At 37.7% G+C, this 13,186-nt stretch overlaps 1 non-coding gene across 1 annotated transcript; it reads left to right on the plus strand.

Moving 5' to 3' along the window:
- The first annotated feature begins 11,015 nt into the window (after positions 1-11,015).
- Positions 11,016-11,119, plus strand: LOC148553370 (small nucleolar RNA R71). Its single transcript, XR_015893574.1, has one exon. It is a non-coding gene; the product is annotated as a small nucleolar RNA R71 (small nucleolar RNA).
- Positions 11,120-13,186: the final 2,067 nt, after the last annotated feature.

The raw sequence follows: 13,186 nt of genomic DNA on the forward strand, positions 1-13,186 counted from the left end.
CTAAATAAAGGAAAGTCAAGTGATTGAGCTAGCTCTTATTCGCAAATCCTAGTCCTCTCCCTTGGGAAGGTCTAGCGTTAGTAAATATAGAACTAGCCAACAACTTCCAGTTTAATCATCACTTAAGCCTTCCAACTCAAGTGTTTCCTTTTAATCAACCCCATGTCAAGTAGGGGATCTACTCCATTGACATGAATATAACGCTTGTAGAAATATAAAAAGAAGACATGATGAATCGAATAAAATAAAGCTTTGAAAATTAATTAAAGATAAAAGTAATCTTTTTCGCTAACAATCCATGAAAATAATCCAATTACCACTCTAAACAAGAATTAAGAATATGGAATAAATAAAAGAGTAAGTAAGGAAACAAACTAGAATAGTATCGTCAACGGAGGTGATGCGTGGCAGAAGTTAACCAATTAAAAGATTTCAATTAAGAGATAGCGTTGCACGTATAGCTCTTAACCAGCTAAGATCTGCCTCACCAATTTAAAAAGGGTTGTCACAAAATTTAGAAATAAAATACTAGGAGTATGAGTTCCAGGTCGTCTCCCAACGAGTTGCAGGTAAGAGTGCTAATTTATTAATCAGAAAATTCCCAGAAAGTTGATTTTGATAACGGGTAATAATTGTGAACTAAGGCAATAAAAATAAACTGAAAATAATTATTGATATTCTGAATAAAAGACCTTGACTGGGGGAATAATTAAGCGGAACTTCTATCCTTATTGGGATCTTCTCAAGTGTGGTGTAAAAAAGTTGTTATTCTCACCCGATTTTCCCTTACCAAATAAGGAAAGATATGGTGATTGAACTAGCTCTTACCCTCAGGTCCTAGTCCTCTCCCTTGGGGAGGTCTAGTGTTAGTAAGTTTGAAGTTAGCTAATAATGTCCAGTTTAACCAAGCACTTGAGCATTCCAACTCAAGTATCACCTCTTAATCAATCCCATGTCAAGTGAAAATTCTACTCCATTGACATGAAATTGATAATCATAAAATTATGAGAAGACATAATTGATTAAAATAAAATAGAGAATTAAAATTAATTAAAATAAAAATAACTTCATATATTAATAAATTCAAAATGTAACATACTCAATTGAATAGGGTCAATGAGCAACTAATTAAAAATAAAAGAGTAAGGAAACATACTAAAGTAATGTCTTCAACGGAGGTAATGACTTTCAGCATCCAAAAATCCAAGCAGAAACATAAACTATCAATGTAATGTAACTCTAAAAACTCAGATCTAAAACTGAGAGCAATCCTAATGTATGAATCTCAATGTGTGTGGATGCGTCTTGAGTCTCTGCATGTTCCCTAGGTTTAATCTGTGTTTCTGGGCCAAAAACTGGGTCAAAAAGCGGCCAGAAATCGCCCCCAGCTTATTCAGTTATTTTTGCAGATCGCGCAGGTCACGCGTACGCGTCGTCCACACGTTCGCGTCAGGCAGCGATTTTCCTTGTCACGCGTTCGCATCGTCCATGCGTTCGCATCATGCCTGCAGACTCCAATCCACGCGTTCACGTCAAGCACGCGTCCACGTCACTGCGAATTCTTCATTTCGCGCGTTCGCGTGGGTCATGCGCTCGCGTCATTGCTCGTTGGTCATCTCCTTAGTTTCTTGTGTTCCATCCATTTTTGCAAGCCTCCTCTCCAATTTCCAATCCATTCATGCCCTATGAAGCCTGAAACACTTAACACATAAATCACGGCATCGAATGGGATAAAGGAGAATTAAAATACATAATTAAAAGTCTCTAGAAAGCAAGTTTTCAATCATGGAGTAATTTTGGGAAGGAATTGTAAATACATGCTTATCATATGAATAAGTGGGTAAAGAATTGATAAAACCACCCAATTAAACACAATATAAATCATAAAATAATGGTTTATCAATCTCCCCACACTTAAACATTAGCATGTCCTCATGCTTAGTTAAAGGAGATAAAGTAAATGAATAGGGACATGTAAAACTCATGAAATGCAATGCAACCTATATATGAAAGTGTAACTATATATTTCTTGTCTACTTGGTTAGAAGTAAGTAAGCTCTTCAAGACAAATATAAATTAGATTCCACTAACTCAATTCATATAGTAAATACAGGTAACATTGTAAGAAGACAGCTCATGAAAGCAGGGAACATAGAATTAAGCACTGAACCCTTACTGGTAGTGTATGTGCACTCAAATCACTCAGGTGTATAGGATAATCACTCTACTCTTCTCTAGTCATGCTTTCTAAAAATTGTTCTTCACCTAACCAATCAACAATATTTAACATACCAATGCAAACATCATGAAGTCTTTTCAAGGTTGTAATTGGGCTAATGTAAGGGTAAGGGTATATGTATATGGCTAAGTGAGCTTTATGAATTGAATCTTTAATTAACCTAAGATTTTACCTAACATACATATACTCTATATAACTTTAGAATCATGCCTAGCTACCCATAGTCTTCACTTTTGCATTACATACTCATGTATCAATTTTTCTTTAATTTTATCACATATGCATTGATTTTTCATTAACTTAACATTGGGATAATTTTGTCCCCTTATTTATTTACTTATTTATTGAATATTTTTTTATTTTTTTATTAGAATAAAAGTAAACATAACATTCACAATGCACATGGATTTTTAATTTTTCTTGTCTCACATGAGTAGATACCCAAATTCCCATCTATTTTATCATGACATATTCCCTTATTATCCCTTGTTCCCACAAATTTCCCATACTCAATTAACACACCATTCCTATCTTAAGCTAACCAAAGATTCAATCGGGATATTTAATTGTTTTTCCGCTTAAAGCTAGTAATGTGGTAAAATATAGAACGAATGGGATAAAAAGGCTTAAAGTGGCTAACAAAGGTAATTTAAAGGGTAGGCTTATTTGGGATAAGTGAGCTAAACAAATAATGGCCTCAATCATACGCATGCATATAACATATTAAACATTGGACATATAGGATGAAACAAAATAAGATTACAATCATAGAGAAGCAAACACACAATAATAAAATATTTATGGTTAAATAATGTAACCATATAAATAAGCTCAAATCTCATAGGTTGTGTGTTCTTAGCTTTTTTAAACTATGTTCCAAATACAACTTCAAACAAGTTTACACAAAGGTTTTGATTTAAATTAGTAAAATTTTTCAAAAAATAGGGTCTTAGAAGAAACTTATTATTTTCAATCAAGTAGAACATGCATGCAACTAATTATTACTATGCAATTTATCCTATCCTAACAAAAGAAAAATTAACTAAATATCCTATTTTATTGGTGTTTAAGGAAAAGAAATTACCTCCGAAAGTCAGGTACTGACCGACCTCCCTACACTTAAGGCTTTGCACCGTCCTCGGTGCCATCTGTCAGGAACAGAGGGGGACTGGTAGCAGCATCTCCACCATTGGGATCATCATGGCTCCCTGTGCTGGTAAATGAGGTGGATTTTGAGGTATGTGAATCGGCGTTTGTTACGGCGCTCTCTTAGCTTTGCTTTGTGTTCCTGCCGATCCAACCTTTCAAGTATCTGATGGAGCAGTTGGTTTGTTGTAGGTGCTTGTGGTGTTGAAGGAGGAATGTCTTCAGCCGATCCTGTAGGCTGGCTTGTAGTGGCTATTGATGGTCTGATATATTTCCCGTTAGGGACGTATTGATCATCCCGTGCAAGGAAGCCTTTGGTGTCCCCAGCTCTGTAGGTGACTCCGGCAGCTGAGACGAGATCTGAAACCAAGGCAGGAAAAGGTAGGTTGCCCACTATCTGTACGTGTCCCATTGCATTCCGGATGTGTCTTGGTAAATTAAGGTGCTGGTCTGTAAGGATACACCAGAGTAAAACAGCCATGTCTGTAGTGAAGGAGGACTTGTGAGTACTCGGAAAGACATAATGAGACATGATTTGTGCCCATACTCTAGCCTCCAAGGTAAGTGCTGAAGCCAATATCCCTTTTGGTCGGGATCGATGGTATCCGTAGATCCATAAGCTGCCAGGTTGTGCTATTACTCTGAGAACGGCGACCCAGTCAAATTGGTATGTCTGGCATTTGAGTGAGGCTTCTTGGAATGTGTCCAATCCTTCTGGAGCAGGGGGACTTGCTTCTGACGGACATAGATAGACTGCATGGTTGGCATGTGAAAGTTGGAGTAGAATTCTACTACCCATGAGGGATTAACCTGCCTTGGCTGTCTCCGTAGGAATTCCCATTGTCTTTGTTCAATTTGCGGCTCAACCAATTCAACAATGTGGTAATTCCTCTCTGCCAGGATGGGGTACATCTACTCATAGTAGCGATTAGGAAACCGCGCAGTCCTTTGCTGAAAAATCTTTTTCTTTTTCATCAACCTTGATGATTGGTGCACGAAATTGTGATCATCAATGGCGCCAACAACTTGCTACGCACAATTATAATCTCAACTCTTTATCACAACTTTGCACAACTAACCAGCAAGTGCACTGGGTCGTCCAAGTAATAAACCTTACGTGAGTAAGGGTCGATCCTACGGAGATTGTCGGCTTGAAGCAAGCTATGGTCACCTTCCAAATCTCAGTCAGGCGGATTCAAATGGTTATAGAGATTTTATAATTAAAAGATAAATAAAACGTAAAGTAAAGATAGAGGTACTTATGTAATTCATTGGTGAGAATTTCAGATAAGCTTATAGAGATGCTTTCGTTCCTCCTGAACCTCTGCTTTCCTACTGTCTTCATCCAATCATTCATACTCCTCTCTATGGCAAGCTGTATGTTAGGCATTACCGTTGTCAATGGCTACATCCTGTCCTCTCAGTGAAAATGGTCCAATGCGCTGTCACTGCATGGCTAATCATCTGTTGGTTCTCGATCATACTGGAATAGGATTTACTATCCTTTTGCGTCTGTCACTACGCCCAGCACTCGCGAGTTTGAAGCTCGTCATAGCCATCCCTTCCCAGATCCTACTCGGAATACCACAGACAAGGTTTATACTTTCCGGATCTCAAGAATGGCCGTCCATAGATTCTAACTTATACCACGAAGACTCTGATTAAGGAATCTCAGAGATACTCATTCAATCTAAGGTAGAACGGAAGTGGTTGTCAGGCACGCGTTCATAAGGAATGATGATGAGTGTCACGATCATCACATTCATATTGTGGTGCGAATGAATATCTTAGAATAGGAATAAGCTTGAATTGAATAGAAAAACAATAGTACTTTGAATTAATTCATGAGGAACAGCAGAGCTCCACACCTTAATCTATGGTGTGTAGAAACTCTACCGTTGAAAATACATAAGAACAATGTCTAGGCATGGCCGAGAGGGCAACCCCCATGATCTAAGAACTAAACATCCCAAGACGTCTAATACAGTAGTAAAAAGTCCTATTTATGCTAAACTAGTTACTAGGGTTTACAAAAATAAGTAAATGGTGCAGAAATCCATTTTTGGGGCCCACTTTGTGTGTGCTTGGGCTGAGCATTGAGCTTTACACGTGTAGAGGCTTTTCTTGGAGTTGAACGCCAGTTTGAACCTGTTTCTGGCGTTTAACTTCACTTTGCAACCTGTTTTTGGCATTTAGCTCCAGAATGCAGCATGGAACTGGCGTTGAACGCCAGTTTGCATCCTCTAATCTCGGGCAAAGTATGGACTATTATATACTACGGGAAAGTCCTGGATGTCTACATTCCAATGCAATTGAGAGCGCGCAATTTGGAGTTCTGTAGCTCCAGAAAATCCACTTTGAGTGCAGGGAGGTCAGAATCCAGCAGCATCTGCAGTCCTTCTTCAACCTCTGAATCTGATTTTTGCTCAAGTCCCTCAATTTCAGCCAGAAAATACCTGAAATCACAGAAAAACACACAAACTCATAGTAAAGTCCAGAAATGTGATTTTTATTTAAAAACTAATAAAAATATGCTAAAAACTAACTAAATTATACTAAAAACTATGTAAAAATAATGCCAAAAAGCGTATAAATTATCCGCTCATCACAACACCAAACTTAAATTGTTGCTTGTCCCCAAGCAAATGAAAATAAAATAGGATAAAAAGAAGAGAATATACTATAAATTCTAAAATATCAATGAAACTTAGCTCCAATCAGATGAGCGGGACTTGTAGCTTTTCACCTCTTGAATAGTTTTGGCATCTCACTTTATCCATTGAAGTTCAGAATGATTAGCATCTATAGGAACTCAGAGTTTAGATAGTGTTATTGATTCTCCTAGTTCAGTATGTTGATTCTTGAACACAGCTACTTTATGAGTCTTGGCCATGGCCCTAAGCACTTTGTTTTCCAGTATTACCACCGGATACATAATGCCACAGACACATAACTGGGTGAACCTTTTCAGATTGTGACTTAGCTTTGCTAAAGTCCCCAATTAAAGGTGTCCAGGGTTCTTAAGCACACTCTTTTTTTGCTTTGGACCTTGACTTTAACTGCTCAGTCTCAAGTATTCACTTGACACCTTCACGCCCCAAGCACATGGTTAGGAACAGCTTGGTTTAGCCGCTTAAGCCAGGATTTTATTCCTTTAGGCCCTCCTATCCACTGATGCTCAAAGCCTTGGATCCTTTTTACCCTTGCCTTTTGGTTTTAAGGGCTATTGGCTTTTTTCTCTTGCCTTTTGGTTTAAAGAGCTTTTGGCTTTTTCTACTTGTTTTTTCTTTTTCTTTCTTTTTTTTCGCTATTTTTTTTCTTTTTTCTTTTTCTACAAGCTTTTGTATTCACTGCTTTTTCTTACATCAAAAATCATTTTTATGATTTTTCAGATTATCAAATAACATGTCTCCTTTTCATCATTCTTTCAAGAGCCAACATATTTAACATTCATAAACAACAACTTCAAAAGACATATGCACTGTTCAAGTATTCATTTAGAAAACAAAAAGTATTGTCACCACATCAAAAAAATTAAACTAGTTTCAAGGATGAATTCGAAACCCTGTACTTCTTGTTCTTTTGTTTTTAAAACAATTTTTCATTTAAGAGAGGTGATGGATTTATATTCATAACTTTAAGGCATAGACACTTAGACACTAGTGATCATATAGTAAAGACACAAACATAAATAAAACATAAAGCTCAAAAATTGAAAAACAGTAAAATAAATAGACAAGGAGATTAAGGAATGAGTCCACCTTAGTAAGGGTGGCGTCTTCCTCTTCTTGAAGAACCAATGGTGCTCTTGAGCTCCTTTATGTCTCTTCCTTGTCTTTGTTGCTCCTCCCTCACAGCTCTTTTATCTTCTCTAATCTCATGGAGGATGATGGAGTGCTCTTGGTGCTCCACCCTTAGTTGTCCCATGTTGGAACTTAATTCTCCTAGGGAGGTGTTGATTTGTTCCCAATAGTTCTGTGGAGGAAAGTGCATCCCCTGAGGCATCTTAGGGATTTCATGGTGAGGAATTTCCTCATGCTCTTGTTGAGGTCCATGATCTCTTATTTGCTCCATCCTTTTCTTAGTGATGGGCTTGTCCTCTTCAATGAGGATGTCTCCTTCTATGTCAATTCCAGCTGAATTGCAGAGGTGATATATGAGGTGAGGAAAGGCTAACCTTGCCCAAGTGGAGGACTTGTCAGCCACCTTGTAGAGTTCTTGAGGTATAATCTCAGGAACCTCCACTTCCTCCCCAATCATGATACTATGGATCATGATGGCCCGGTCTATAGTAACTTCAAACCGGTTGCTAGTAGGAATGATTGAGCGTTGAATGAACTCTAGCCATCCCCTAGCCACTGGTTTGAGGTCATGCCTTCTTAATTGAACCGGCTTGCCTCTTGAGTCAATTTTCCATTGAGCTCCTTCCTCACATATGTCTATGAGGACTTGGTCCAACCTTTGATCAAAGTTGACCCTTCTTGTGTAGGGGCGTGCGTTTTCTTCCATCATTGGCAAGTTGAATGCCAGGCTTACATTTTCCGGACTGAAATCTAAGTATTTCTCCCGAACCATTGTAAGCCAATGCTTTGGATTCAGGTTCACACTTTGATCATGGTTCCTAGTGATCCATGAGTTTGCATAGAACTCTTGAATCATTAGGATCCCGACTTGTTGAATGGGGTTGGTGAGGACTTCCAAACCTCTTCTTTGGATTTCAAGTCGGATCTCTGGATACTCATTCTTCTTGAGTTTGAAAGGAACCTTGGGGATCACTTTCTTCTTGGCCACAACTTCATAGAAGTGGTTTTGATGGACTTTTGAGATGAATCTCTCCATTTTCCATGACTCAGAGGTGGAAGCAATTGACTTCCCTTTCCTCTTTCTTGAGGATTCTCTGGCCTTAGATGCCATTGATGGTTATGAAAAAAAAACAAAAATCTATGCTTTTTACCACACCAAACTTAGAATGTTGCTCGTCCTCGAGCAAAAGAACAGAGAAAGAAGGAGAAGAAGAAGAAAAGATGGAGGAGAGGGAGAGATGTGTGTATTTCGGCCAAGGGGAGAAGAGAGGGTAGTGTTGTGTGAAAATGAAGAAGGAATGAGGGGTTTATATAGTGGAGGGAGAGGGGTTATAGGGTTCGGTCATTTAGGGTGGGTTTGGGTGGGAAAGTGATTTTGAATTTGGAGGTAGGTGGGGTTTATGGGAAAGTGTGGTGGAGGTGATTGGTGAAAGGGTAATGGGGAAAAGTGGTTGAGTTGATTGGCGAAGGGTGTTTGGGGAAGAGGGTTATTGGATTGTGTGAAGAAGAGGGAGAAGGTGAGTTGAGGTAGGTGGGGATCCTGTGGGGTCCACAGATCCTGAGGTGTCAAGGATTTCACATCCCTGCACCTTTTAGGCGTGTAAAATGCCCTATGCATGAAATTCTGGCGTTTAACGCCACTTCCATGCTTGGTTCTGGCATTAGACGCCCAAATGTAGCTTGTTTCTGGCGTTAAACGCCAGCTCTATGATTGTTTATGGTGTTTAACGTTAGCTTTCCTCTGGGTGCAATCCTGGCATTTAAACGCCAGACTGCTGCTTGTTTCTGGCATTTAACGCCAGTGTCATGCTCTGTTCTTGCGTTAAACGCTAGTCTGGTGATTGTTTCTGGCGTTAAATGCCCAGAATGGTGCCAGACTGGGCGTTTAACGCCCATCCTGCTACCCTTACTGGCGTTCAAATGCCAGTAAGTTCTTCCTCTAGGGTGTGCAGTTTTTCATTCTGTTTTTCATTTTGTTTTTGATTTTTCAGTAGTTTTTGTGACTCCACATGATCATCAACCTAATAAAACACAAAATAAACATAAAAGTAGTATAATTAAATATATTGGGTTGCCTCCCAACAAGCGCTTCTTTAATGTCAATAGCTTGACAGTTAGCTCTCATGGAGCCTCACAGATGTTCAGAGCATTGTTGAGGCTTCCCAACACCAAACTTAGAGTTTGGATATGGGAGTTCAACACCAAACTTAGAGTTTGGTTGTGGCCTTCCAACACCAAACTTAGAGTTTGACTGTGGGAGCTTTGGTTGACTCTGTAGTGAGAGAAGCTTTTCATGCTTCCTCTCCATGGTTACAGAAGGAGGACCTTGAGTCTTGAACACAAGGTAGTCTTCATTCAGTTGAATGACCAATTCTCCTCTGTCCACATCAATCACAGCATTTGCTGTGGCTAGGAAGGGTCTTCCAAGGATGATGGATTCATCCTCATCCTTCCCAGTGTCCAGGATTATGAAATCAGCAGGGATGTAAAGGGCTTCAACCTTTACTAACACGTCCTCTACTTGTCCATAAGCCATTTTCATAGATTTGTCTGCCATCTCCAATGAGAAATCGGCAGCCTGTACCTCAAGGATTTCTAGTTTCTCCATTACAGAGAGTGGCATTAAGTTTATTCTTAACCCCAGGTCACACAGAGCCTTCTCAAAGGTCATGGTACCTATGTTACAGGGTATTAAGAATTTACCAGGATCTTGCTTCTTTTGAGGTAATTTTTGCCTATCCAATGCATTCAGTTCATTGGTGAGCAATGGAGGTTCATCTTCCCAAGTCTCATTACCAAATAATTTGGTATTCAGCTTCATGATTGCACCAAGATACTTGGCAACTTGCTCTTCATTAACATCTTCATTCTCTTTAGAAGAAGAATACTCATCCGAGCTCATGAAGGGCAGAAGGAGGTTCATTGGAATCTCTATGGTCTCTAGATGAGCCTCAGATTCCTTTGGTTCCTCTAAGGGACACTCCTTATTGGTCACTGGACATCCCAGGAGGTCTTCTCCACTATGATTCACGTCCTCCCGCTCCCTTGTAGGTTCGGCCATGATGGTTAAATCAATGGCCTTGCACTCTCTCTTTGGATTTTCTTCTGTATTGCTTGGGAGAGTACTAGGAGGAGTTTCAGTGACTCTTTTACTCAGCTGGCCAACTTGTGCCTCCAAATTTCTAATGGAGGACCTTATTTCATTCATGAAACTCACAATGGCCTTAGATAGATCAGAGACTATATTTGCCAAGCTAGATGGATTCTGCTCAGAATTCACTGTCTGTTGCTGAGTAGATGATGGAAAAGGTTTACTATTGTTAAACCTGTTTCTTCCACCATTATTAAAGCCTTGTTGAGGCTTTTGTTGATCCTTCCATGAGAAATTTGGATGATTTCTCCATGAGGGGTTATAGGTGTTTCCATAAGGTTCACCCATGTAATTCACCTCTGCTATTGCAGGGTTCTCAGGATCATAAGCTTCTTCTTCGGAAGATGCCTCTTGAGTACTATTGGATGCAGCTTGCATTCCATTCAGACTCTGAGAAATCATATTGACTTGCTGAGTCAATATTTTATTTTGAGCCAATATAGCATTCAGAGCATCAATTTCAAGAACTACCTTCCTCTGAGGCATCCCATTACTTACAGGATTCCTCTCAGAAGTGTACATAAACTGGTTGTTAGCAACCATGTCAATGAGTTCTTGAGCTTCTGCAGGCATTTTCTTTAGGTGAATGGATCCACCTGCAGAGTGGTCCAATGACATCTTTTATAGCTCAGATAGACCATCATAGAATATGTCCAGGATGGTCCATTCTGAAAGCATGTCAGATGGACACTTTTTGGTCAGTTGCTTATATCTCTCCCAAGCTTCATAGATGGATTCACCTTCTTTTTGTCTAAAGGTTTGAACATCCACTCTAAGCTTACTAAGCTTTTGAGGAGGAAAGAACTTGGCTAAGAAAGCCGTGACCAGCTTATCCCAAGAGTTCAGGCTATCTTTAGGGTGAGAGTCCAACCATATTCTAGCTTTGTCTCTCACAGCAAACGGGAAAAGCATGAGCCTGTAGACCTCGGAGTCAACCCCATTGGTCTTAACAGTATCACAGATCTGCAAGAATTCAGTTAAGAACTGAAAAGGATCTTCAGATGGAAGTCCATGAAACTTGCAGTTCTGTTGCATCAGAGAAACTAGTTGAGGTTTAAGCTCAAAATTGTTTGCTCCAATGGCAGGGATTGAGATGCTTCTTCCATGTAAATTGGAATTTGGTATAGTAAAGTCACCAAGCATTTTCCTTGCATTGTCATTATTTTCGGCCATGTCTTCTTCCTTTTCGAAAATTTCTATCAGATTTTCTCTAGAGAGTTGAGCTTTAGCTTCCCTTAGCTTCCTCTTCAGAGTCCTTTCAAGTTCAGGATCAGCTTCAACAAGAATGTTCTTATCCTTGTTCCTGCTCATATGAAAAATAAGAGAACACAAAAGAAAATATGGAATCCTCTATGTCACAGTATAGGGATTCCTTATGAAAGTATAAGAAGAGAAGAATATAAGAAGGAGAAGAGGAAAATTCGAACACAGAGAGGGAGATGGGGTTCGAATTTTTGGGTGGAAGAGAAGTGTTAGTAGATGAATAAATAAATAGAAGGAGATGAGGAAGAGAAGAATTCGAAAATTAAACAAAATAAAATAAAAATATTTTAAAATTAAAGTTAGAATTCAAAAATTAAAATTAAAATCAAATTAAATTGAAATTAAAACAATTAGTTAATTAAAAAGGAAATTTGAAAAAAAGGGAAGGGATTTTTGAAAATTAAAGAGAGAGTTAGTTAGGTAGTTTTGAAAAAGATAAGAATCAAACAAAAAGTAAAGTGGTTAATTGAAAAAGATTTGAAAATCAAATTTGAAAAGATAAGAAGTTAGAAAAGATTTTGAAATTAAATTTTGAAAAAGATGTGATTGAAATTTATTTTGAAAAAGATTTGAAAAAGAATTTTAAAAAGATTTGATTTTGAAAATTAAAGTTGATTACTTGACTAACAAGAAATAAAAAGATTTGATTTTAAAATTTAAAGATTGAACCTTTCTTATTAGGCAAGTAACAAACTTACTATTTTTGAATCAATCACATTAATTGTTAGCATTGAATTCGAAAATATGAACTAAAAATAAGAAAAATATTTTAAAAATTAATTTGAAATTTTCGAAAATATGAAAGACAAATGAAAAAAGTTTGATTTTTGAAAAAGATTTGAAAAAGATAGAATTTTTAAATTGAAAATTTGACTTGACTCATAAGAAACACTAAATTTAAAAACTTTTTGACTAAATCAAATCAAATTTTCGAAATTTTATGAGAGAATAAGGGAAAGATATTTTTTATTTTTGAATTTTTAATGATGAGAGAGAAAAACATCAAAAAGACTCAATGCATGAGAATTTTGGATCAAAACACATGATGCATGCAAGAACACTATGAATATCAAGATGAACACCAAGAACACTTTGATTGTCATGATGAACATCAAGAACTTACTTTTGAAAAATTTTCAAGAAAAGAAAACATGCAAGACACCAAACTTAGAAATTTTTTATTTTTAGACACTATAAATTCAAGAATGCATATGAAAAACATGAAAAGACACAAAACATAAAAATGCAAAGATCAAACAAAGAAATTCATCAAGAACAACTTGAAGATCATGAAGAATGCAATGCATGAATTTTCGAAAATAAAAGAAAGAGATGAGCTTGCAATTGACACCAAACTTAAAATTTGACTCAAGACTCAAACAAGAAACACAACAAATATTTTTTATTTTATGATTTTAAAAAAATTTTTTTTTGGTTTTTTGAAAATTAATTTGAAAAAGGAAAATAAGGATTCCAAAATTTTTAATAAGAATTCCAAGAATCTTGCACTGTTAGTCTAAAGCTCCGGTCCAGGAATTAGACATGGCTCACTAGCCAGCCAAGCTTTCAGTGAAAGCTCCGGTT

This window comes from Arachis ipaensis, chromosome B7 (assembly GCF_059453495.1).
Source record: "Arachis ipaensis isolate K30076 ecotype BB chromosome B7, ASM5945349v1, whole genome shotgun sequence".
Classification (NCBI taxonomy): Eukaryota; Viridiplantae; Streptophyta; class Magnoliopsida; order Fabales; family Fabaceae; genus Arachis; species Arachis ipaensis.